Genomic DNA, 27,119 nt, shown 5'->3' on the forward strand with positions numbered 1-27,119 from the left:
AGCTTATATAGTCACTGGACACCTAGAAAACTAATTCATGTTACAACTAAATAATAATTGTCAAGTTTGTTGGAGTAGAGATTGCAACTGTATGCCAATAATAATCCGTTATAAACAGATGAAAAGTTGTAAGAATTACTCCACATATTAATTATACAATTTTTAATGTTGCATATATGATATTTTGTATCTTTTATATCCTTAAAATAAGGGTCTCGCTTTAGTCCAAAAAAAATAAATAAATAAGTCTCGCCTCTTCTCCTCTGTTGGTGACCACATCTATATTTCGTTCTCCTCTATTCAATTTTTATTCTCACTAATTTCACTGCCAATTCTCATTGTCACCATTCTCACTTTCTGATCTTGCACCCATTTTCTTCCCATTTATCTTTGTGGCATGTACAGTAAACTCATTCTTGGCATCATTCTCTCCAGTGCTCCTTGTTGATCTCTATTACATCGCTACAGTTTTATATAGGATAGTTACGATATCGTAATAGTTTATTTCTTGATAAACACCTAGTACAATACCAATTTCTCAAGCATTGAAATTTTGGAGTAATGTACCTCTTTTCCGATTAGCCAAATGCATTCATTCTCAGCAGTTGGTTGCTGTATTTAAGAGCTTGTTCCACCACTGGTTTCTTAGTTGGCTTTCATAGTTTTTCTCAGCACAATTTTGTACTTTTAGAATTTTGTTTTTTTGTTAAATGAGTATATAAAAGAAAATTTCCCTTTATAATAGCCGTATCTTTCGATTTTGTATTCACTTCTTGATGTTGCTCAACAAAAGTCACCATATATAAAACATGTTATGGCAGAGTGAAATTTATCCACATCCTGCAATACTTGGACATAATCAAAATGTTACAAGCCTCCTGAGGCCGAAGTAATTAAGATAAAGCATTTCTGTAAACCACAAAATATGCATCTACTTTGGCTAAACAGCCTTGCAAATCTAAAAAATCAGGACATCCAGAGTTTTGGGCCGGCCAATTGGCGATCAGCAACAGAACCTTGGGTGGCTAGCTTCTGAATCCGTGAGGAGAATTCTTCAGCCTGATAAGAGTGTAGAATCAGTATTCTAGACCAGGACATAGAACTATGGAAAGCACATCTTCAATATCAAAAGATAAGAAAAAAGGAATTTTGAATATACTAAATAAACCTCTATTACTGTATTGCTCAACTCAAAAAATTACAAAGGTACCGAGTACCATATATATACACAGAATTAATTGTACTGAATGAAATTCTATTGGCTAAAGAATAACAAAAAAATATTCCCAAGGGGACCACCATCCTAATATTGTGGAGTGGCAAATCATTGTGATGATTGTAGTACAAATATTCTAACAGTAGAATATTCTTAGCTGTCAAGAATATTTGTCATCTTCCAATTCAGATGGTTCTAATCCTTTCATTTCAACATACCCCTCAAGTTGTGCTGTGAAGAGTGAAACAGTAAGCTTGTTCTTGAGTTTATGAAAGGTTGGAATAGGCAGAGACTTTGTTAGAATATCAGCTGTTTGTTCTTCTGAAGGAATGTACCTTACTTCAACTTCTTTGTTTTGCACTTTGTCTCTAATGAAGTGCACATCAATTTCAATGTACTTAGTTCTTAAGTGGAATACTGGATTTGAAGCTAATTGTCGAGCTCCTGAGTTGTCACACTAGATCACTGCAGGTTTGTTATACTTGACACCTATTTCAACGAAGAGAGATTGCAGCCACACTACCTCTGAGCAAGCTTGCGCTAAGGCCCGATATTCTGCTTCTGTACTAGAGCATGCCACTGATTTTTGTTTTCTTGAACTCCAGCTTATTAGATTTCCTCCAAAATAGACACAATATACAGTAGTGGATTTTCGATCATCTAGTGAAGTTGCCCAATCTGAATCACAAAAGCTCTCAATGGTTGGATTTACAGTTGTGGTAAAAAGGATGCCTTCTCCTATAGTTCCAGCAATGTACCTCAGTATTCTCTTACATGCAATCCAATGATTGATAGTTGGAGCTTGGAGGAATTGACTCAGTTTGTTAACTGAGTAGGCTATGTCAGGCCTACTAAGAGTAAGATATTGTAGAGCCCCGATGACACTTCTGTAACGTGTAACATCCTCAAAAGGTGCACTATCATTCAAGCTGAGTTTGCTACTCTGTGTCATTGGTGTGGGACATGGCTTGGCTCCTATCATGTTGGTTATTTTGAGTAGATCCAGAGAGCATTTGGTTCGAGACAAATGAATGCCATCTTGCCCCCTAGTTGTCTCAAAACAAAGAAAGTATGTTTTTGATACGATTTTTTTGAGAGCTAATTGCTTGTTCAGCTGAGAAATGATGCGAAGAACTTGCTGGGAATTGTTTCCAGTGAGCAGAATATCGTCAACATAAACAAGCACAAAAAGAAAAGCATCACCGTGACTGTAATTGAACAAGGAATTATCAGAATCAGAATTTTGGAAACCAAGTAGAAGCAGCGTGGTGCGTAATTTATCAAACCAAACGCGAGGAGCCTGCTTAAGACCATATAGAGCTCGATCAAGTTTGCATACTGCAGTGGGAAACTTAGGATTGACATAACTAGCTGGTTGGGACATGTAAACTTCCTCTTCAAGAGTACCATTTAGAAATGTATTGTTGATGTTAATTTGTTGAACATCCCAATCATGAGAGACAGCAAGAGATAGGATCACCCGAATAGTAGATGGCTTGACTACGGGGCTGAAAGTTTCAAAGTAGTCTATTCCGGGTGTTTGTTGAAATCCTTTGACAACAAGTCAAGTTTGTGGCGTTGAACGGAGCCATCGGAGTTAAACTTGAGGCAAAACACCCATTTATTGTCAACAATGTGCATATGAGGCTGTCTTGGAACAAGGTGCCAAGTTTTGTTGGTAATCAAGCCATTAAATTCCTCATCCATGGCAGATTTTCATTCAGGAATGGACAGAGCAAGTTCAACAGTTTCTGGGGTGGTGAGACTAAGAGCAGGGATGTTAGGATCTTTAAGAATGGAGGCACGATCAAGTTACCATTGGATGGGTGGGAAATCAGACAGTAGCTGTGGGAGGTTGGAACAGAGGTGGCATAGGTGATGAAGACAGACGAGGATATGGAACTTCTGGTGGTATAACAGGGAAAGAACATACCGTGTGTGGACTTTCATGTTGACCATGTTGGGATGCTAAGCTAGGATGCGAGGGAGAGAGAGATGCTTCGCGATTTGTAGAGCACTGAGGAGTAGCAGCAGCAATGTTTGTTGCATCATCATCCGAAGTGTAACTTGAGACAAACGGGAGCCAATGACTATATTGAAAGCTAGGATAACTACTGCTGGTTTGAGTGGTAAGCAAATGGAAAATCAAGCTCATTGAAGGAGACATTTTGAGCAATGTATATGCGACCACTTGGATGAAGACACCTATACCCTTTGTGATTCGGACTGTAGCCAAGACAAACATTTGGCTGAACGAAAATCAAGTTTATGACTGTTATAATCTCTTAAGTGTGGGAAGCATGCACAACCAAAAACTTTTAGGAACTTTAAATTTGGTACGACTTTGAAAAGTTTTTCAATGGGAGATTTATGAGACAAGGTAGGTGTAGAGAGGTGATTTATGAGAAAGGCAGTTGTGGTAAATGAATCCCACCAATACTTAAGAGGAATAGATGCTTGTGCAAGTAAAGTGGGCTCCATTTCAATGATATGTCTATGTTTTCTCTCAGATTTTCCATTTTGGGGATGAGTGCGAGGACAAGGGTTCCTGAAATGGACTCCAAGAGTTTGAAGAAAAGGTGCTAGACTACGATAATCGCCTCCCCAATCTAACTATAAGGTTTTTATTTTAGCATCAAATTTTCTTTCCACAAAGGTTTGAAAATGAATAAAGGTTTGCTTTACATCAAATTTGAGTTTTAGAAGAAATATCCAAGTGAAGTTCTCATAGTCATCTAGAAAGTGCACGCAATATCTATAACCTTCTTTGGATGGAATGGGAGAGGGACCCAGGCATCCTTGTGAATCAATTCTAGAGGATTGTGAGTGATTATTTTTGACAGATTATAAGTTTTGTGTTTGGATTTTCCTATGGCAAGCATCACAAAATTTTGGACTAGATTTGAAAGAAACTTTTTCATTTAAAAGCATATGTTTCATTACATTGATGTTGGGATGACCAAGTCTCATATGCCATACATTGATATCTGAATGAAAAGTTGACTCAGCAAACAGCGATACAAAAGAACTAAAATTAAAAGACAGACTCGTTTTTCTCGACTCAAACTGGACTTGGAAATTGGCAGCATGGCCACTCTTGGTGGAAACAAAATAACTGGAATGAAAAGCATGGTCAGGTCGTGGAGAGGATGATGATGAAACAAGTTGCAGCTGATACAAGTCATTGCTAAGCACTCCCCGAAGCAGCTCCGCCTTCGTAGTTAGATCCTTGACAATACAATGGTCAACATAAAATTCAACATACACAGCATTATCTTTAGTTAACTGGGATTGGATAAGAGATTTTGGGTGATTTGAGGAACACAAAGAATATCGTTTAGTATCAAAGCACTATCAAATTTTATTTTGTGAACTTTACTGAAACCAGTACGAGTGATTGGGAGAGGAAAGCCATTACCGACAAGTAGATGAGATATACCTTTCAGGTCTGTTTTGTGCTGCAAGTTGGATGCCTCGGAGGTAATGTGGTTGGTGGCTCCACTGTCAATATACCAGGAGTTGTCACTAGTGGGTTCAGTAGAGGAGTAAAAGGCTTGCTGGTCAATGATGGAGGTGTTGGAGTTGATATTGTGTTGGTGGTTTGAGGAAGTGGTCGGAGCTTGGTAAGAGATGTCAAACTGATGGTAGCATTTAGGAGCAGTGTGACCAAGCCGATTGCAAAGTTGACACAGAGGCATGTTGTTGAATCTTGCAAAGTTGACATAGAGGCATGTTGTTGAATCTTCCCCCCTGCCACGGCCACGGGATGAGTAAGAGTGGTCGACAGAAGGAGACGAGGAAGTAGAAGAGTCGTGGAGATGGAGAGATTTGCGCAACTGAGTAGCAAGATTGGTTGTAGGCAAAGATAAGTCACTTGAGGGGAGAGTATTGAGCTGTTCAAGACGCATTTCTTGGCTTTGTAGCATATATTGGACTTCCTGCAAGGTAATCTGATCATGACGAGAGATTAAGTTGACAACAACAGAATCATATTCATGGCCAAGACCCCCTATGTAGAAAACATTCTATTTTTAGCATTTATTTAGTATTGCTGTATAATTATAGTAAATACTATAATTAGATTATTCTGATTAGGCTAATTGATTTACCCTAGAATATTTGTAATTATTTTTTGTATATTTGGTATTAACTACCAGATTTGTTAGAGTTGTACAGTGCCTAGTGCCTATTTAGAGGCCTTATTCCTCGTGAATAATATATAAAAAAAAAGTCTCTTTTTCCACGTGGTATCAAAGCCAGCCCTTAGAATTTCAAAAATCTTTTTCAATCTCCTCCTTTTCTTACTCATGGCCCAAAATCCATCATCTCATAAAATAATTCAGCTGGTTCATCCATCCTAAAAAACCCTTCTGATGCTTCTCCTACTACCTTTGACAATCAAAACTCTCTCCAAATAACCATCCACGAACTGAATGGCCAAAATTTACTTCAATGGTCACAATCTATCAAGATGTATCTTCACGGTAGGGGACACATGGGCTATTTGACTGGAACTGTTGCTGCTCCAGATGCTACTGATCCTTCCTATGCCAAGTGGAAAGCAGAAAACTCTCTCATTATGGCCTGGTTAATCAACTCAATGGAGGTAGATATCAGTAAGACATTTATTTCTTTCTACGGCTAATGAGGTGTGGGAAACTGTTCAAGAAGCCTTCTCTGACTTGGAGAACTCAGCACGAGTTTTTGAATTGAAATCAAAACTTCGGGATCAGCGTCAAAACCCTCTCACGGTAACCCAATACTATAATATTCTTTATAATCTGTGGCAAGAAATTGACATGTTTTATACCCTTGAATGGAAATGTTTTGATGATGCATCTTCCTACCAAAAAATGCTTGATCGTGAGAGACTTTTTTACTTTCTCCATGGCCTTAACTGTGAGCTTGATGAGGTTCGTGGTCGCTTGTTGGGAAAAAGTCCTCTTCCTTCCATTAGAGAAGCATTTGCTGAAGTCCGTCTGGAGGAGAGCTGCAAGAGAGTCATGTTGGATTCTTCCGCTGCTGTTGATACAAATCAATCTGCTCTTGCTGCCCGCCGTCCTAATACTCGTCGGGAACAACCTTGGTGCACTCACTGCAGTAAGGCTGGTCACACTAAAGAAACTTGCTGGGTTATCCATGGTAAGCTCGTTGACTGGAAACCTCGCTCATCTAACTAGGCTGCTTTTGGAAGTTGGGCTCTCACTGCTGCTGGTGCACCAGCTAAGTCTTTTCCCTTCACTCAAGCTCAGATAAATCAACTCCATCAGCTGCTTAATGCTTCCTCAACACCACCTGATCCTTCTACCTCTGAAAAACAAGGTATTTTCACTACCTTTACTACTCAGAACTCTACTTGGATTGTGGACTCAGGTGCCTCGAATCATATGACTGGTCAGTCACACCAGTTTACTTCCTACACGCCATATTCAGGTCACCAAAAAATTAAAATAGCTGATGGTACTCTCTCTTTAGTAGCTGGTTAAGGGTCTATCTATTTATCTCCTTCAATTACCCTTAAAAATGTTCTTCATGTTCCAAAATTGTCTTGCAATCTACTCTCTGTTAGTAAACTCACAAAAGATTAGAATTGTGTTGCATCTTTCTCACCAAATTGTCGTACATTTCAGGACACGTCCTCGAGGAAGACGATTGGGAGTGCGAAGGCATGTAGTGGGTTGTATTACATCGATCTGTTTCCTATCTATTCTGCTCAAGTGAATAAAACTCTTGTTGCTGGTTGTCTTGCTTCTAGTCATAATGATATTATGCGGCGGCATTATAGGCTAGGCCACTTTTGTTTTCCCTATTTGAAATATTTGTTTCCTATGTTATTTAAAAATAAACACTTTAGCTTATTTAAATGTGAAATTTGTCCGTTTGCTAAACATACTCGTGCTGTTTTTCGTTCTATTCCATACAAAGCATCTCATCTTTTTTCTATTATTCATAGTGATTTATGGGGACCATCTAAGATAGCAAATACTACAAATACCAGCTGGTTTATCACATTTATTGATGATCACACACGAACTAGTTGGGTATATCTTCTCAAAAATAAATCCGATGCTGCCATGACATTTAAAAATTTTCATTCTATGATTAAAAATCAATTCAATGCAAATCTGAAAGTCTTTCATACAGATAATGGAACTAAATACTTCAACTCTATCTTAAATGATTATTTTTTATCTCATGGTATTCTTCATACAAGTTCTTGTCCCGACACACCCCAACAAAATGGGATTGTCGAACGAAAAAATAGACATCTATTGGAAATTGCTAGAGCACTCATGTTTACTGCTTCTATGCCAAAAATATTTTGGGGAGAAGCCATTCTCACCGTTGTTTACCTCATAAATCATATGCCTTCTCGAGTGTTAAAATATAATACTCCTCTCTCTATCCTTCTTAAAACTCATCCTCATATACATCTTATTTTTAATCTTCCCTTGAAGACATTTGGTTGTCTCTCATGTGCATGTTTTAGGTCCAAATCGCTCAAAATTTGACCCACGTGCTCTTAAGTGTGTTTTTTTGGGCTACTTTTCTACCAAAAAAGGGTATAAATGCTATCACCCCTCTACTCGTCATATGTATGTTTCATACGATGTCACCTTCAATGAAGAGCTATTTTTTTATCCCACCACTTCGCTTCAGGGAGGGACAGTGAGTGAAGTTTCTGGTTGGGATACTTGTCTACCTAAGGCTATTCTTGATTTTGATATTCATCCCTCGTTTGATCAATCCTCTCAGCAACCACTATCTCAGTCATCTTAGCAACCACTATCTCAGCCTATAACAAAAGAGGTGATAGTATACCATCGAAGAAATAGAAACCATCAAGTAATATAGTCAACTACCGAACCTCCACCTCATGAGTCCGACACTCGGACTACTCCTAATGTAAGTAACCCTTCTCTTAATTCTATACTACCTAATGAAATTCCTAACAGTATGGAGGAACATGAAGCTGAGTTACCTATTGCCAAAAGAAAAGGAGTTCGTAGTTGCACTGTACATCCTATGTCCAAATATGTATGTTATAGTAAGCTCACTCCTCAATACAAAGCCTTTCTTACAAAAGTTGAGCAAGAGGTGGTTCCAAGAGATATAACCGAAGCTTTATCGAGAGAAGAGTGGAAGAAAGCAGTCTGAGGAGATTGGGGCACTTGAGAACAACACTACGTGGACAATAGTTACAAAGCCCAAGGATAAACATGTGGTAGGATGCAAATGGGTGTTTGCTATTAAGCATAGAGCTGATGGAACCATAGATCGATATAAAGCGAGACTAGTTGCGAAAGGGTTCACACAAACATATGGAGTGGACTACAAAGAGACCTTTGCACCTGTTGCTAAGCTAAATATTGTAAAGGCTCTGCTATCAATTGCTGCAAATCTCGATTGGCCACTTCAACAACTGGACATAAAGAACGCCTTCCTTAATGGACACTTGGAAGAAGAAGTCTACATGAAGATTCCTCCAGGGTTCGAAGAGAGATATGGAAAAGAGAGGGTGTGTCAACTGAAAAAATCCTTGTATGGCTTGAAACAATCCCCACGGGCATGGTTTGAAAGATTTAATCAGGTGGTAAAAAAATATGGGTACAAATAGGCGCAGTCAGATCATACCTTGTTCTTTAAGCATTCACAAGAGGGTAAGATAACTATTCTTATTGTCTATGTCGATGACATGATACAAACAGGAAATGATTTTAGAGAACAAGTGGAACTCAAAAGACTACTAGCCCAAGAGTTTGACGTAAAGGACCTTGGATCAATGAAGTATTTTCTGGGTATGGAGGTTGCAAGAACAAAGAAAGGAATTGTTGTATCTCAGAGAAAATATGAGCTTGATCTACTCAAAGAAACTGGAATGAGTGGCTGCAAACCTGTAGCAACACCAGTCGAACCAAAGAGCAAATACAAGGAGTTAATTAAAGAAGATACAGTTGACAAGGGAATGTATCAACGATTAGTGGGAAAGCTGATCTACTTATCCCATACAAGGCCTGATATTGCATTTGTCGTGAGCCTAGTTAGTCAATACATGCATAATCCATTAGAGGAACACATGAAGGCAATATATAGGATACTACGATACCTAAAAGGAACACCAGGAAATGGATTACTGTTCCAAAAGAATGAAGAAAGAGGGGTCGAGGCTTTTACAGATGCAGATTGGGCAGGTTTAATTGAAGATAGAAGATCACCAACTGAATATTGTACTAAAGTATGGGGGAATTTAGTCACATGGAGGAGTAAAAAACAACCAGTGGTAGCTCGTAGTAGTGCAGAGGCAGAATTGAGGGCCCTTGCTCAGGGAGTTTGCGAACTGTTATGGATCAAACAAATATTCGAAGAATTAAAGCTGCAACAAACTGAGCCTTTAAAGTTGTACTGTGACAGTAAGTCAGCAATCATCATAGCACATAATCCAGTTCATCACGACGGGACCAAACATGTTGAAGTGGATAGACAATTTATCAAAGAAAGGATCGATGGAAAAGAGCTATGCGTTGTGTACATTCCTAGCAAACTGCAACAAGCTGATATGTTAACCAAAGGCTTGTCAAAAGAAGTTTTTAACGAGTTAGTTTGCAAGCTGGGCATATGGAATCTTTATGCACCAACTCGAGGGAGGGTGTAGAAAACATTCTATTTTTAGCATTTATTTAGTATAGTTGTATAATTGTATAATTGTAGTAGATACTATAATTAGATTATTCTGATTAGGCTAATTGATTTACCATAGAATATTTGTAATTATTTTTTGTATATTTGGTATTAATTACCAGATTTGTTAGAGCTGTACAATGCCTAGTGCCTATTTGAAGGCCTTATTCCTCATGAATAATATATAAAAAGAAGTCTCTTTTTCCACACCCTAAAATATAGAGGATAAGATCATCATCAGAAAGAAGCTGACCAGTAGTAGATAGACTGTCAAAGATACTCTTCATCTTAAGAATGTAGTCATGGATAGATAGACTACCCTTTTTGAGAGATTGAAGCTGAAAACGCAGTTGAAGGATGCGAGCCTTAGAGTTGGTCGTGAACAAGAGCTCAAGAGTTGACCAAAGCTCAAAAGAAGTGTCACAACGGACAAAATGACCAAACATGGTCTCGGAAATGGAGTTGAGGAGCCAGCTTAAAATGGCATGAATGGTGCGACGCCACAAGGCGTACCTGAGATTGAGTTGGCGAGGATCACCTGGTATAGGGCCACCAACAATATGATCGACAAACTAGGGTGGACAGAGTTTGGTACCGAGAATGTAGCCTTCCAAATCATGAGCTCGAAGAGCAAGGAGAACCTGAGACTTCCAGTAGGCATAGTTTACTCTATCAAGTTTGATAGTAAGGGGTGCCAGACTTTGAAAAGGAGAGGTAGGAACTATGGGAGTTGGAGCAGGTGAAGGGTGCGGAGTAGTGGTGGTGGGGGTAGCAGAAGCAGTGGCAGGAGAAAGAGGACTAGAATCAGTGGCTGAGGACTGGGTGGCAGGTGACTGAGGATCCATGAACGTAAGTCAGTGGCTACTGATACCAAGATAAGAAATATGAATTTTGAATATACTGAATATACCTCTATTACTGTATTGCTCAACTCAAAAAATTACAAAGGTACCGAGTACCATATATATACGCAGAAATTACTTGTACTGAATGAAATTGTATTGGCTAAAGAATAACAGAAAAATATTCCTAAGGGGACCACCATCCTAATATTGTGGAGTGGCAAATCATTGTGATGATTGTAGTACAAATATTCTAATGGTAGAATATTCTTAGCTGTCAAGAATATTTGTCATCTTCCAATTCAGATGGTTCCAATCCTTTCATTTCAACATCATATAGTAACACTTTCTTCTAAAAGAGATCATACACATTCAAGAGTTACCCAAATAGGGAATGGTCGACCATCTCATAAATGTCAAAAACTTACTAGTGAAACAACAAAAAGCAGCCAGAAAATTTGTTGAACATTAACACTAACCTTTTCGTCAATCCACATTAAAGAACTTAGCTGATTGTTTAAAATTCTAACCACCACATCTAGTGGATTTATCCCGTCATTTCCATCAAGCTCTCCTCCCTAAAAGAAATTATAATGTGGAATATTATTTTATAAATCATCAACAGTAAGCCTATCATAAAGTGGAAACACTAAAATGAAAGCAATACCTGGTTGGAATTTAGGGTCTGGATGACTGTTTTAATCTGTTCTGTCATCTGCTCCAGTTCCCTCTCCATAAACTCAGCTTGCTCATACCTGCAATCAAAATCGAAAGCAGGAACTAAAAATTAGCAGCAACAGGTCATTCATATAAATATATATATATACACACATTTGATGGGGACCCAAATCCCGGACCACTCACCCACCCACTCATTATTGGAGCACTAATTGCAACAAGAACTACATCAACACCCATGATAAAAATGAGTTCATAAACATATTAATTTCGCGACTGTATGATTTGTTCAGCAATGAAATTAAATCAAAGTTACAAGCACCGACATTGCATCTCTGGTAGAAGCAGCTTCATCATCAAGAAGTAATCCACGCTCATCCTTATAAATATGCTCAGCTTCTTCTTCCATGCTTTGCAAAGCCTTATCAACCTAGCAATATTTACATATAATCATTTTAAAAAACCACCAATAAATGACAAAATCTTGCAGTTCTTTGTAATTCAGTGGTTCAATGACAACAATTAATTACAGAAAGTGTCACCTTTACACAAAAATTACAAAAATAAATTTGAAGATTGCCAGTAGAAATATTAATAGTAGACTCAAAAGCAGAAATCAAATAGAAACTAAGCTCCTCACCTAGCTCTAAACATTTGAGGAACAGAAAACTACAACAATCACTACATAGATACTCAAGGACTCAAATGGTCAGAGTTAACACGCCTGACCATTTGAGCTACCCCTCTTAGATACAAATGTATTTATTAAGGGGCTTAAACTTTGAAAAAGAAAATATCTATCATAAGTGTTTGGACTAAATTGTAGGAAATGACAAAAACAGATATTTCATCACATTTAAGAGCATATTGATTATATATCACAACTGATACAAATGATGTATTTAGATGTTGGGATTATTCTGTCCATAAGGTTTGTTTAAGGAACATTTGAGATTTACTATCCATATAAAGAACGTCAGTTTGATTTTCCTTATTCCTTTTTTTGTACCCCATAGTCCTAGTTTCTGAATCTTCTTTACTCTTTTATTTCCATGTGCTCCATTGTAGACAATTGTTGAAAAATAGCATCCAGTAAAATATACAGAAAAGATCCAAATGAGACTACCTCTTGTTGATGTGTCTCAACTAACTCCAGTTGCCTCCAGGTTAGACTGTGTCTCTACCACTTTTGCCACTTCAATCTGAATTAAAATTATACATTAAATAAGACAATAAGAAATAAATGCTGCCTGATATAGATGCAAACAGAGCAACTTACAATAGTGCAACAATTGTACATGCACACAGAATAGGTAGTTAACCAAAGAAGAGCAGATACAGAACAAGTCAAAGCAAACAGGCAGAGAATTGCACCTAAACATGTAATTACTGATCAGAAAACTAGTCTTCTTACAATCAAAAGACGGAAAAGTGGTATTGAAACCCACACTTAATGGATATTAAATGAAGATACACCAAACTGCAATAAGTAAGATGTCGTTGACACATAGCATAGAAGAACATCTTGCTTTGACAAATTATAAAAATCTGACATTCATTGCTCTACACAGTTATAAGAACATTGGTGAAAAGATTACCTCAAGCCTAAGAAGAACATCACGATTCTGCAAAATCCTCCTGTCCCACTCAGCTATTGTATTAGCCTGCTTTCGAAACTTTCCAGTACGTTCTTGCAGCTCCAAATTCCATTCCTTGATGATCTTTAAATAGAGTTTCAAAAGTACATTTCCAAAAAATGTATTCAAAGAAATCATCAGATTTCTTCAACTATTAAAGCAGAAATGCATATGGAATTCAAGAAACAAAAACAAAAGGAAGTACAATTACATAGTTTGGAAGGACAACTTATAATTCAAATGAATTAGCTACAAAGATCCAAGCATGTGGAGTACCTCTTCAACAGTCTTTCCAGTAATCTCAGATGGTAACTTTGGTGCACCAGATAAAGGAGTGATAACACTTGAGGTTGTTCTGAAAAAGAACCAAAGAAAATGAGTACAAGTCAGATATTGAATGCCTAGATGTTAAACGGGAAATAGAAATATAGTATAATCTTGGGAGCTTGGTTCTGCCTCAAGTAAGATATGTTATAAAATTCATACTGTGTTTACCTCTTGGAGAATTATTAGCAAGTACACTGACTAAGATATACTAGAACGAAACCCCATACACTACTAGAGCTAAAATTGGGTAATAAAAATTTACAAAAATAGGAATTCAATACAACAGCCCTTATATCAAAGTGATTCCACTTGCATCTACGTAAAATTCGTAATGACACAAAAATCACATAAAAGAGCAAGAAATGATAATGTACAAAAGAAACATATAGCAGATATCTCGATGAATTGCAAAATTTTCCAGAAAGTATACAGACCCACTACTAGACGCTACAGTAAGAGAGGCTGACGTTTGAGTAGTAATTGTGCCAGAAGTAGATGTTGTTAAAGCTAAAGACGCTGAAGTGGGGACTCCTACAAAATTATCTCAAAAAAATGTCATACATGGAAACTTAGATAAAGACTTGCTACTAGATTTTGGCACGTAAGTAACAGCAGATTTTGATGAGTAAAATTATCATAATTAAGATTTATTATAATTAAAGCATTTAAGAAAAGCAATCAGTAGGATGAAGATGAATACAAGATGAAACACCAAACAAAGATTCTAATAGGACCAACACTACTTTCTTTTTCATTTTACTTCTTTAAGATTTTAGTAATAAAAATCAAGGAAATAACAGATGGAAACTACAATCTTGTATGAATATATCAACTTAAACAAATTGCAGTGCTTAATTTACAATACACTTATCGGTTATATATTGCACGCTATCAACTACTATCAAGTATCAACCATCAAAATAAACTAAGCTAGACAATACAATAACGGTACTGGTACCTATTCAACAATTTCCACTGCATATAACTTATATAAATGCATATATTATCAATAAATATACCTAATTATATAAAACGAAAGGTAACGTAAAAAGAAAACTTTACAAACTAACCAATCGAATGAACAGCAGAGGTCGATTGTGCTTGTGTCGATCCAGCAGCAGGCGTTGTTGCTTTGGTAGACAATGACAAACTCGGAGAAGAACCAGCAGTGCCAGATGAGGCAGCTTTGCTGGCTAGACTAAAACCAGTAAACGGTCCAGAGGTGGTCGATGAAGCAACTGAGCTGGAAGTCGCTCCCGCAGCAGTAGTTGTAGACGAAGAAGTTACTCCAAAAGCGGGCATTGAGAAAGTAGGTTGGGGTGTACTACTAGAAACCGGAGTTGAAGAAGCAGTCGTTGTCACGGTCGAAAACGATGGCGTTGCATACGTTGCGAATGATAATGAATTGGGCTTCGTTGCCGGCGTGCTAGAAAGAGTAATGGCCGATGAGGCTGCATTGACTGACCCAAATGGAGACTGGGAAGCTGATGGTCCGAACGAGAAGGCTGAAGAGCTTGTAGACGACGATGCAATAGGAGCTGAAGAAGTTACGGTAGTGGCTGTAGAATATGTTGAGGGTTTTCCAAAAGCCGAAGAAGTAGAGAATGAAAACCCTGACGAAGCTGAGAAAGTTGAAGCGGAGCTTGAATTTGAACCAGAACTTGTCGTGGACAAGTTTGGGAATGCAGGAGTGGTTGAAGCTGAAGATGAAGACGAAGAAGAGCCAAAGAAGGAAGAGGAGGAAAATGCAGATGAAGCAGATGATGACCCAAAGAAAGATGAAGACGAGCTTGGTGCGGCTGTAGCTGCCCCAAACAGGATCGGACTAGTACTTGACCCAAACAACGAAGGCCCCGAACTTGTCACAGTGGATGTCCCAAGAGGAGAAGAGCTAGATCCCGATGTGGGTAAAGAGGCTCCGAAAGCAGAAGAACCTGAACTCGCTGCGGTAAAGGCCGAACCAGAAGTTGTTCCAAACAATGACGAAGTTGAAGTCGCCGTGGACGAAGCTGAACCAAACAAGGGTAAAGCCAAAGGCGTAGATGAAGTTGTTGTTCCAAACTGGAGAGGACTCGAAGTTGGCGCAGCAGTGGAACCAAACAGAGACCCGGCGGAGGACGAGGGCCCGAAGAGCGACGGAGCAGACCCAGGCGCGGACGATGGGGTCCCGAAGAGAGATATTGAAGAGGAAGCGGGAGAGGAAGATGTGAAGCCGAATGGAGACGTGGCGGCGGGGCTAGGGTTTGCAGTTGCAGAAGAAGAAGAGGTTGATGTTGTACTGAAGGGGAAGGGGAAGGCGGAAGTTGAAAGAAGGGTTTGCAGTAGAAAGAGGAGAAGATCCGAACGAAGAGGCGGTGGGAGCGGAGGATACAAATGCAAATGCAGAGTTTGATGAGGAGGAGGAAGAAGGGTTTGAGAATGAGAAACCCAAAGACGATTGAGTAGCCGCAGCGGAGGACGACCCAAACGGGAAGCCTGACATTTTCTCTGTTTATTACTTGGTCCGAGCTCTCTCTGTATTTGCTCTGGGGTTTTAGTATAAAGCTATAGAGGGTTTTGAATCGGAGTGATTTGCAGGTCCTTTTCTTTTTAAATAATGTTTTTTTTACCATAAAAGAAAAATTATAGCTAATAAGGCTGAGCTTGATTAGTGTGTCATAAATGGAGATTTTGTGAATTATGTGTGTTTACCGAGTTTTTCGGAAACTACAATAATAAAATATATGAGAGATTAAGAAGAAAAGGTTTAGAAGTTGTAAGCACAATTTTTACGTGGTTGGGGTGTTAATGAGCTTTAGTCCACGAAAAAGTTGTATTAGGGTTAGAGAATCTACAACAATGGAGTTTTCTACGAGTTTCAGCAAAGTAACTGTATACATGCTAAAAAAGATCGTGCCCTACTACATGTATTTATAGGTTCACAGGTGTACTGGGCTTGGGCCGGGCTGACCCAGACCCAATAAAAGTATAAATACTGCTGGCCTCTCTTTTGGAAGCCCAATACAAAGGGTTAAAACATAAAATTACACTAATTTGAGCCCATTGGGCCAGCCCAAACCAAATTTGTCACGCGACAAAATGGAGCTTTGGGCTGGGCATTTCGAGTTATGAGGCAGATTCAGGGGACAAGATTGGTCAGAGTAGTGGCGGCGCAGGTCTGAACCAAAGGCATACAATCCCGAGGTAGCCTTTTCAGCAGGTGAAGCGTGGGGACAACCCCCACGCTTCATGGAACGAAGTCAAGGTCACGGGTGCTTTATCTTGCCAACCTCGGAGAACTGACCCGGGTTCGTTTACCCACGTCCCCCTCCATCCGTCAAGGTCCCATACCATTTACCATGGGCCCAGATCGTTTACCAGGAGCCCGGACCGTTTACCAGGCTCTGAGATTATTCGCTTCGATCCCGACTGTAATCCGAAAGTCACTCATACTATCTCATGCATGACTGTCCCGGACAATCCTCCCCGGATGCTCTTTAGGCCTCACCTAGACTTGGGCTGCTGATGTCTATTTTACTCTTTGCCAAACGGGCCCGGGCCGGACCCAAAACTCACTCAGGTGCCCTGAGGGCTCGAAGCGTGGACCCGGGCGCCCGGAAGGAAACAGAGATAACATTTACCCCCCAAGCCTTCATCTGGGCTTGTTCGGTGGAGGCTTGTCTCAGTCTCGGATCTTCCCCGGCATTTTCCTGATTCGTTTCCCAGAGCGAGGGGCACCGCGTGCCGGATGAGTGTGGAGCCACCGCCTGCTACGTTGACCTGGCCCGCGCCCCACGAGCCCGGACCGTTTACCAGGGTCCGGGTTCATTTATCAAGGGCCCGGTTCATTATGGGGGATACACGTGCCCCTAGCAACTGTTGCATTAATGGCACTTGATCCTGAAAGGTCAACAAATACCTTAAGGGTCACTATGCTAGGGCTATTATGTCAGCTCGATTCACGAAGCATCCCATCCGCACGAGCGTGTTCCATTATTATCTCTGCGACAAGGAGGATTGTAGGATGGGGCGGCCTTTGAGGTGCTTCTCTTTCTAGGACGTTGGATCGGAGCAGCGCAGATCGCGCCTCGGGGGTATCATGATCCAGCACTCGAGTGGATCCATTAATATCCCTGCAGGATCCTGGACCGTCCGATAGGGGGAATCGATCCCAACCATTAGATCAAAGCCAGCACTTTGGCTCTTATAAACACCCCTCAGGATTTCATTTGAAACCTTTACATTCTCGAGCCAAAAAAAGAAACTCGAAGGATTTTTTTATGACCGAGCTTGCCGACGACATCTTCCGTCGTTTGCTTCGTCTTCGCCGTCACCTATTTCCAACGATTCTGATATCTGCACCCGTGCCTGAGCAGACGACACCAGCCTGCCCTCTCAACGAGCTGCTGAATTGCCTCCGACAGTTCAAGACAGAGATTCTACCGTCACTATCGTCGGACAACCACCATTTTTCACGACCAGCAATTTACAGTAAGCTTTCCTGACCTTCGTCTTTACCCCTCCATATATACATATATAGATTTTATGTTGTTTTACTTATCTGCTTAGGTTGCTAGACCTTGCTTGTGCTTAGAATTAAAGTGTTAGGGAAAGAAAACTTGGTCCGGGCTGCTTTGGACCCCTTTGGGTTCGGGTGGTTCCCAGACAAGTGGCGATGGCCCGACTTAGGAGTGTAGTCTTTCTTTTTTATTCTCGATTAGGATCTTGCGGATCCTTGGTGATCCCAGACCTGATCCGGAGGGGCTCTTCCAAGCAGTTCATAGGAGAGCCCCCGTACCTTAACCAATCCTTCTTGGGTTTCGGTGCTGACTGCTTGGTTTGTTTGTTTCATTCTGTTCTGTTCCCAAATCATTAGCCATGACCTCAGGCGTCACCCTTCATTCGGAGGAGCAAGTCAACGCGGCCCCTATCAATCTGCCCGGGTCCAAGACTCCCAAGGGCAACAGGTGGGAGATGGACGTGGTGCCGAACCTGTTCCGGAACTACTGGATGTTGTACGCCCTGGAGAAGCGTTTGGGTGTGGAGTCGACTCCCGGACTGTTCCACAATCGCCTGCCCAGGAAAGAGGAGAAGGCCCACACCTCCGTGGGTGGATTCGGGGCCTGGAGCGTAAGCTATATCAGTGCGGGGGCCACGCTCCCACTCCATGACTATTTCGTGCAATTCCTGACGTTCGTGGGGATTGCACCTTTCCAGCTTCTGCCCTAAGCATACCGACTACTTGCAGGATGGCGCGTCTTCTGTGTTGCGAAGGAGATCCCAGAGCCAACCCCGGCAAAAGTCTTATACTTCTACAAGCTAGAGCCGCAAGTCAACGTCAAGGACAAGACCCTGGACGGCTTCTACAGGCTTAAGCCACGGGGCAACTACCCTGCTCCTACCAGCACCTGGAAGCATCCCCCAGACGTCAGACATTACTGGTTCATGACGTCTGGGTTCCTTATAGAAAAGAACCCCATGCTGATGCTGGACTTCCAGCGAGTGGGTAAGTGGTTTCCCAATCCCTGGCTTCCCCTTTTTTTTTTTGTCTTGGTTTCTTATTCCTCACTCTCAACTCATTGTCTTGGGCGGCAGGACCCTATGCCCAGACTCCCCTCACCCAGTTCATCCTGGACAGGAAGAAACTTTACTCTGAGCTAAGCGCGGAGGATTTGGACGTGGGGGGCTACGTCACCACTGACAACCTCCGAGTGATCGGGATGCTCGCGGCCCATCAAACAATCCAGGCCCCAAGCCTCCAGGGGATACAATGCGAGAAAGACCCCGTACTAAGGGAGGAGCTGGCCCTGGAACACATCAGGGCTGTGGAGGCTGCGGCACTGGCAGACGCGGCCAAACGAAAGAGGGACCAAGCTCAGCAGAGGGAGGCAGTCGCTTCCGAGGAGCTGGAAGCCCTCTTCGATGAGGTACCGCCGAACGCGAGGACCCCCGGAGCTAGCGTATCAGGGCGAGGTAACTCTCCTTTGATTTTGACTTATGCTCCCCAAGTTGGGGACTTAGTTAGGGATAGGCTAGCACACCGAGGCCCCGTGTTCGGGGCGAAAGGGGAAATGAGACCTTCCTCTCCCATTCCCATAGGTTCGGAAATCCTCATGTACTCGTCCGGGTTCCTTCAATACGGGAACTTTCTACACTTGGAGGACATGGGGGACCGAGTCTACTCTTTTGCATTAGGAGAATTAAGTCAGGTCCGGGGCCTAGATAAGGGTTCGTCCCGGATCACTTTTAGTCTTGATCTCTTTGCTCGCTTATTCGTTGTACTAACTCTTTTTTGTTTGTTTATTTCAGAAGACTCTGATATGTTCGACCCTGTGGACAAGATGAAGCAACTCCTCGAGACCCGGGCCACCAAGGCGAGGGTCGTGGCTAGGAAGGCTGCCAAGAACGCGTCTAAACAGACACTAGGGTCGGAGCTTCGACCCAGCGAGGCGGCCCTGGCAGCGGTCCCGATCACGACTGTTGACCCGACAACTGTCCCCGATCTTCCCGCTCACCCCCCAGTGATCGACCTGGAGCGGGAACCTACGGAAAGCCAGAGCCCTGGAAAAAGAGCCACGGACTTGGGCGCGGAGGAGGCAGAACCAAGAACCAAAAGGGCCAGGACAAGGTAGGCTGGCTCGGCTAGTGAGTCGTCCGGGGAGAGTCGCCTTGCAGCCAAAGAACTCTCGGCAGCACTAACCCTCCCCGTCCACCCGGCCTTACTCGAGGAGGGGGAGGCCGTTCTGCGGGACGACCAGTCCAAACTCATTTCCCGGACCTGGAAGAGTGGCCGGGAAAGAAGGAAGGAGGTTTACAAGGCCTTAACAATCCGTCGTCAGGTTAAATTTGCTGATCGCCCAGCAGCCTTCAGTGCCCCTCAGCCAATCATGGATCGGCTGGTCGCCAAGACAGGTTTCCACCCCAAACTGGGGCAGGACACGGCCTCGTTCACGGTGGACCTACTGGACCAAGTGGGGAACACTATGTCCAATCTCCAACTGAAGCGATACGCCACCATCGCAAATCAGGACATGTTGTTCATTTCCCAAGCTCTCCGCCACCAAGCCACTGCTGTAAGTTCGCTTTGCATATTCTCTTTCTCCTTTTCCTTGTTTAGTAAGGACTCTTCTGACTTTGCTTTGTTCCGGGATGCTTTACTATCCCATCGGAATGCCGACTTGGTGGCCGAGGCTGCCATGAAGATGGAGACGCTCCAACTGGAGCTGGAGGCAGCCGTGAACCAAAGGTAAGCCGCCAAGGAGGCCCTGGCCAGGGAGACAACCCAGGCCAACTTGGGCCTGGCCAAAGTGGTTGCTCAGGCCGAAGCGGATCACGCGGAGTTCACCCGGGTTAAGTTTCAGCTTGAAGAGGCTCTATCCCGGAAGGAAACTGAGACTGGTGAGTTGGTGGCCAATCTTGAGGTGGAGCTTCTTCGAGTAAAGGCTTCGCAGGAGGCGGCTGTGACTCAATCCATCCAGGACCGGGAGAGGGTCAAAGGTCTGGAGGCTCGGGTCCACGAATTGGACGGCTTGCTTCACAAGGAGGTGAAGGTGCACGACGAGAGCCGTCGCGCAAAGGAGCAGGCAGATGATTTGCTGGGCGTCACCTTCGATGAAGCCATCTATATGGCTTGGGTCCAAGACAAGAATATGAACCTCTTGCTCTATCCCTACCCCGCTGCGAAGAGAGCCGAATTCGAGGCTAAGGAGAAGGCCGACGCGGAGCCTCTGGACGATGAAGAGGCGGGTGGGGGAGTCCTGAGGGCGTCTGGACCTATCGAAGCCTGGACCCGAGACTGTTTTTTGTTTTTAATTGTAATACTTTTATTAACGCGGATGCATCTAAGACAATTTTTGGTGTTTTATCCATGTTATCTTGTGCATATTGCTTTCCCATTTTCATCTATTAAGCTTTCACTAAGTGTTTTACCACTGTGCATGAATGAGCTGAGTGTTTGGTCCCAGTTCCAACGGCCTGGACTAGATTATTCCTGACTTTAACTTATCAACCCACTTTTATCCTGTTGCTCAGGTTCCAATGGCCTGGGCCATTAAGGAGTTGATAATTATCACTGAATCTATTCGTTCAGTCCTCAATGTTGAAAATCTGACGGTCTGGACCATTGGGGTTTAGTTGATTAGCTTATTTTGAAACCTGGACTAGGTTCCCACGGCCTGGGCCGTTTATAAGACTAATTTTAGACAACTTATACCTGGGACCCGCGCTCTAATGATCCTGAGCTATTGTAGAAATGACATGGACAGATACTTGGGTTCTTGGGACCACGCACGGTCAACCAAATGTTAGGACACGGGCTAGCCCATACGTCCTACTGGATATTTTATCTCCCAGACTACGCACGTTCGGGCCGGGGCCAGGCCTGAGCTTTGGGTCCCCTATATCGCACCCCCAGACAGCGTTCGTCCGGGGCGGGACTAGGCCTGAGCCTTGGGTCCTCTTTCTCATACCCCCGGACAGCGTTCATCCGGGGTGGGACAGGCCTGAGCCTTGGGTCCCACGGGGTTTGTACCCCCCAGACCTTGCTGGTCTGGGGCGGGACTAGGCCTGAGCCTCATGTCCAACTGGTTTTGTTTTCGTATTTGTTCATACCGGAGATACCCCCCGCAAGTGAGTGGAGACTGGTCTTTGGTCACTTGTTTATGGAAGCAGATTGGAATTTTCATTGTTTGATAATATTTCCCTATGACATTTTGTACATGCCATTCTTATAATTCAAGGCATCGCCCTGAGGCGTACATTTTTTACAACGAAAATATAAAACTAGGACATGTTCTCCTAACTATTGATAGTATTTACGGAGATGCTCCGTGTTCCAGGCCCTTGGGACTTCTGTACCGTCGAGTCGTTTTAAACATTATGTTCCCGGGCACACTTTGTGTTGGATTTCGTACGGCCCTTCCCAATTCGGGCCCAGGACCCCTACTCCCGGATCTTGGGTTGCAGGGAAGACTCTTCGTAGGACCAGATCTCCGATTTTGAACCTTTGACTTTTCACTTTCGAGTTAAAATGCCGAGCAATCTTGCCTTGGTAAATCTTCAACTGAACTTGTGACTCTTCCCGGATCTCCTCGATGAGATCCAGGGATTCCTGGAGTAAGGCGTGGTTCTGGGTGGGATCGTATGTGTCTCTTCTGTGGGACAGGACGGCCGTTTCTACCGGGATGACGGCTTCGCACCCGTACACCATGGAGTAAGGAGTGTGCCCGGTAGACATCCTTTCGGTGGTCTGGTAAGCCCATAACACACAGGGCAACTCTTCGGGCTACTTGCTCTTACAGGCTTGGAGCTTTTTCTTTAATGTTCCTTTCAAGATTTTGTTGACGGCCTCTGCTTACCCGTTCGCTTGAGGCCTGGCGACTGCGGAGAAGCTTTTGACGATACCATGTCTTTCACAGAAATCCGTGAAGTGGATGCTGTCGAACTGCTTTCTGTTGTCGGACACAATCTTGTAGGGGAGCCCGTACCGGCATACGATGTTGTTGATGACAAAATCTAGGGCCTTCTTCGAGGTGATTGTATTCATGGGGTCCGCTTCAACCCACTTGGTATAGTAGTTGACAGCCACGATGGCGTACTTCACCCCTCCCTTCCCGGTCGGGAGCGATCCTACCAGGTCGATCCCCCATACCGCAAAAGGCCAGGGACTTATCATCAAGGTTATTTTTGTTGGAGGGGCTCGCGGGATCTTCGGGTACCTTTGGCACTACTCGCATTTGCGGACGTAATCGACATAGTCTTTCTTCATGGTTAGCCAGAAATATCCTTGGCGTAGGATCTTTTTGGACAAACTAAGTCTGGCTGTGTGATCTCCGCAGAAGCCTTCGTGCACTTCATGCATGATTGCGCTCAGTTCGGTCCTGGATACGCATCTGAGGTATGGCATGGATAACCCTCTGCGATAGAGCTTTCCGTCCATCATGACGTATTTGTGGACCTGGTACTGAAGCTTCCTGGCTGTGGTCCTATCTGCTAGCAACTCTCCGGTTGTCAAGTAGTGGACAATGGGTCCCATCCAGGATGCGGAGTGGTCGATGGCATTGATCGCGGAGGGTTGAATGCTAGGGATGGGGAGATGATTAATGGGAACCAGCCCAAACAGCTTCGCCTCTGCATCGATGGCCAGTTTTTCCAACGTGTCAGCGAACACATTCTGCTCCCTGGGGATCTGGCGGATGGAGTGCTTCTTGAACGTTTGCAGCATTTCTCTCGTCTGAGTCACATAAGCAGCCTCATCTCCCCTTTGGTTTGGTATTCTCCCAAGACTTTTCTAACAACCAGCTGGGAATTGCTATAGATCTCCAGGTTCACGACCCCTACTTCCCGGGCCAACCGCAACCTGGCCAGCATGGCCTCGTGCTCAGCCTCGTTGTTCGATGCCTTGAAATGGAAGCGCAAGGCATTTTGCAACTGGTGCACTTGTGGCGACACTAGGTTGATCCCGGCCCCTGCTCCATTTTCATTCGAGGCTCTGTCCACGAATACCTTCCACACGGGCACCGCAGGATCGTCCCCTTTGGTGATCCCGGAGCATTCCACAATGAAGTCGGCTAGGGCTTGTCCCTTGATCGAGACTCTAGGAACGTAAGCTATATTGAATTGACTCAATTCCATAGCCCACTTCAAGAGTCTTCCTGATGACTCGGGTTTTTGCAACACTTGCCGCAACGGGTGGTTGGTCAAAACTTTTATGGCGTGGGCTTGAAAGTAAGGCCGGAGCTTCCGGGACGCCATTAGCAGACAAAATGTCAACTTTTCAATTAACGGATACCGTGACTCCGCCGCCAACAACCTCTTGCTCACGTAGTACACCGGGAGTTGGGTTTTCTTGTCCTCCCACACCAGTGCGGCGCTGATTGCGTGTTCGATACGGCCAAATAGAGGTATAGTGGCTCCCCGTCTACCGACTTTGCCAATATCGGTGCTTGGGCCAGATGCTCGTTCAGCTTTTGAAAAGCTTCTTCGCACTCGACTGACCATTCGAAACGTTAGCTTCCTTGAAGAACATTGAAGAACGGGATGCACTTGTCCGTGGCCTTCGAGACGAAACGGCTTAAGGCGGCTATCCGCCCGGTCAGACTTTGCATGTCTTTATGTTTCCGGGGAGAGGGCATTTCAATCAGTGCCTTAGTCTTGTCCGGATTGGCTTCTATTCCCCGGAAACTCACTATGAACCCCAGGAACTTCCCGGATGCCACGCCGAAAGTGCATTTTTTGGGATTCAGTTTCATCCCATACTTTTGAATGATCGCGAAGGCCTCAGCCAGGTCGTCAGAATGCTTCCCGGAGGTTTTGGACTTGACCAGCATGTCGTCAATATAGACCTCTATGTTCCGCCTCAGCTGGGCCCGGAACATTCGGTTGACGAGCCTCTGATAGGTGGCTCCGGAGTTTTTGAGTCTGAAGGACATGACGATGTAGCAGTATACCCCCTTGTTGGTTTGGAAACTGGTATGCTCCTGATCTGCTATATGCATAGAAATCTGATTGTAGCCAGAGTATGCGTCCATGAAACTCAAGATCTCATACCCGGACGTCGCATCCACCATCTGATCGATCTGGGGAAGCGGGAATCAATCTTTAGGGCAAGCCTTGCTGAGATCCGTGAAATCGATGCATGTCCTCCAGATCCCGTTCGGCTTTGGTACCAGAACTGGGTTGGCCAGCCATACAGGATATATAGCTTCATGGATGAAGTTGATCGAAGACAACTTTTCGACTTCTAGCTTGAGGGCCTCGACCCTTTCCGTTCCCAAGGGCCTTCGTTTTTGCTGGACCGGGGTCTCATCTTTGTCGATGTTCAAGGCATGGCAGATGATGTTGCGGTCGATCCCCGTCATATCCGAATGGGACAAGGCTAGGATATCCTGGTTCTCCTTTACCTGAGCGACGAGGGCGGCCTGGACCTCTGCTGTCAGATTTTTCCCGACTTGGATTACCTTGGTCGGGTCAGTGTCACTGATGCACACCTCCTCGATCTCGTCCATGGGCTCCAGTACGCGATGGTCTCCTATCCGCGGGTCCAGCTCATCCTGCTCCCGAACAATTCTTCCAACTGGAGGAGGCGGAACCGGGCCGACGAATTCCTCATGGGGTTTCTCTCGGGCCATGTAGATAGGTCGGGCGGACACATGGTAGCATTTTTGGGCGCTCCATTATTGCAAGGGAATTTCATGCATAGATGACGGATGAAGGTGATAGCCCCGAACTCGACCAATGCGGGCCGACCGAAAATGATATTCTAAGCAGTGGGGCAGTCCATTACTATGAACGTGCAGAACTTGAACGAGCATTGCATCTCGTTCCCCAAAGTTACGGGCAACTGGATTTTTCCCATAGGGAGTATTGCATCCCCGTTGAAACCGTAGATCTGGGTTGGGCATGAGGCCATATCTGTTTCGGTTAAGCCAATTGCGACGAAGGTGGGCTTGAACAGAATGTTGACGAAGCTTCCGTCATCCACCAGCACCCGAGACACCAATTTATTGGCAATCTGGGCATCTATGACTAGAGGGTCATGGTGCGGGAAATGGACGTTACGAGCGTCGTCCTCCGTGAAGGTGATAGGGAGGTTCATCAGCTTCGGGTGCTGAGCAGGGGCCTGGACCAGAACGCATACCTCTTGATCGTGGTCGAGCTCGCTAAGGTAGCGTTTTTTATCATTCCGGGACAGCCCTCCTAGATGAGTCCCGCTTGAGATGGTGGCCATATGGCCATATACTCGGGGGGGCGCGGTCTCGGGCGGGTAGGGCATTCTAGGCCCAGGTGCTTGCACAGCGGGGACCCCTTGAGGGGCCTGCGCTGCCGGACCCTTAGCGTACCCTCCTTGAGGTGGATACGCTCCAGGTGCACCCGGAGCTGTGGACTGTCCGGGGGCTGCTGACACGCCCGGGACTCCCGCGGGCATCCTGATCCACTGGTGGAGATGCCCCAACTTGATCAAATTCTCGATCTCATCCTTGAGTTGTTGGCATTCTTCGGTCGTGTGGCCCACCTCCTTATGGTAGGCGCACCGCTTGTTAGTATCTCTTAGATTCCTTCCTCCTTTGAACATGGGGGTCAGCTTCCGGTAATGCACCTCCCTTTCCGTGGCCAGGAAGATGTTCTCCCTGGTGTCCACTAAGTTGGTGTACTCCGAATACTGGGGCTCGTAGCCCCTCTTGCCTTTCTTAGTCAGCTTAGACCGGTTCTGGCCCTTGCCAGATCTCTTTCCCCGGGAGGGGTTTACACTCGCCTCAGTTCCCCCCGCCTGGGACAGCTGGGCTCCCGCGAGGGTAGCGTTGTACCCGACCGGTGTGGCTCCGTATCCAAAAAAAGGGGTGGACTAGACCGAGGCATACCCTGAAGAGGCAGGACCATACACTGTGGGCGCGGTGAAAGTCATCCCAGGTGCGGCTGCCGATCCTGGGGCAAGCGGGGGAGCGACGTATTGCTGTGCCGGAAACTGCACCCCGTATCCCAGAAAAGCTTGGGCATTGGGCTGAGGTGTCGGCTGCCATCCGAAAGCCTGGATTTGGGCCTTTTCCCAGTTAATGAATCCTTGGGCCCTCCTTATGAACTCCTCCAGGGTAGCCGCCTTGCTACGCTGCATATCATCCCAGAGGGGGGGCCCTGCCCGGATCCCGGATTGCAGCGCCACCAGGCGTTGCCCATCGTCCACCTTGGTCTTGGAGGCCTCTTCGGTGAAACGTTGGATGTAGGCTCTCAATGTCTCCGCGGTGAGCTGTTTAATGTTGGCAAGGG

At 44.3% G+C, this 27,119-nt stretch overlaps 1 pseudogene; it reads right to left on the reverse strand.

The window, feature by feature from the left end:
• Positions 1-729: 729 nt before the first annotated feature.
• On the reverse strand, positions 730-24,356 carry LOC133779385 (nuclear pore complex protein NUP62-like; annotated as a pseudogene).
• Positions 24,357-27,119: the final 2,763 nt, after the last annotated feature.

This window comes from Humulus lupulus, chromosome 5 (genome assembly GCF_963169125.1).
Source record: "Humulus lupulus chromosome 5, drHumLupu1.1, whole genome shotgun sequence".
Taxonomy (NCBI): Eukaryota; Viridiplantae; Streptophyta; class Magnoliopsida; order Rosales; family Cannabaceae; genus Humulus; species Humulus lupulus.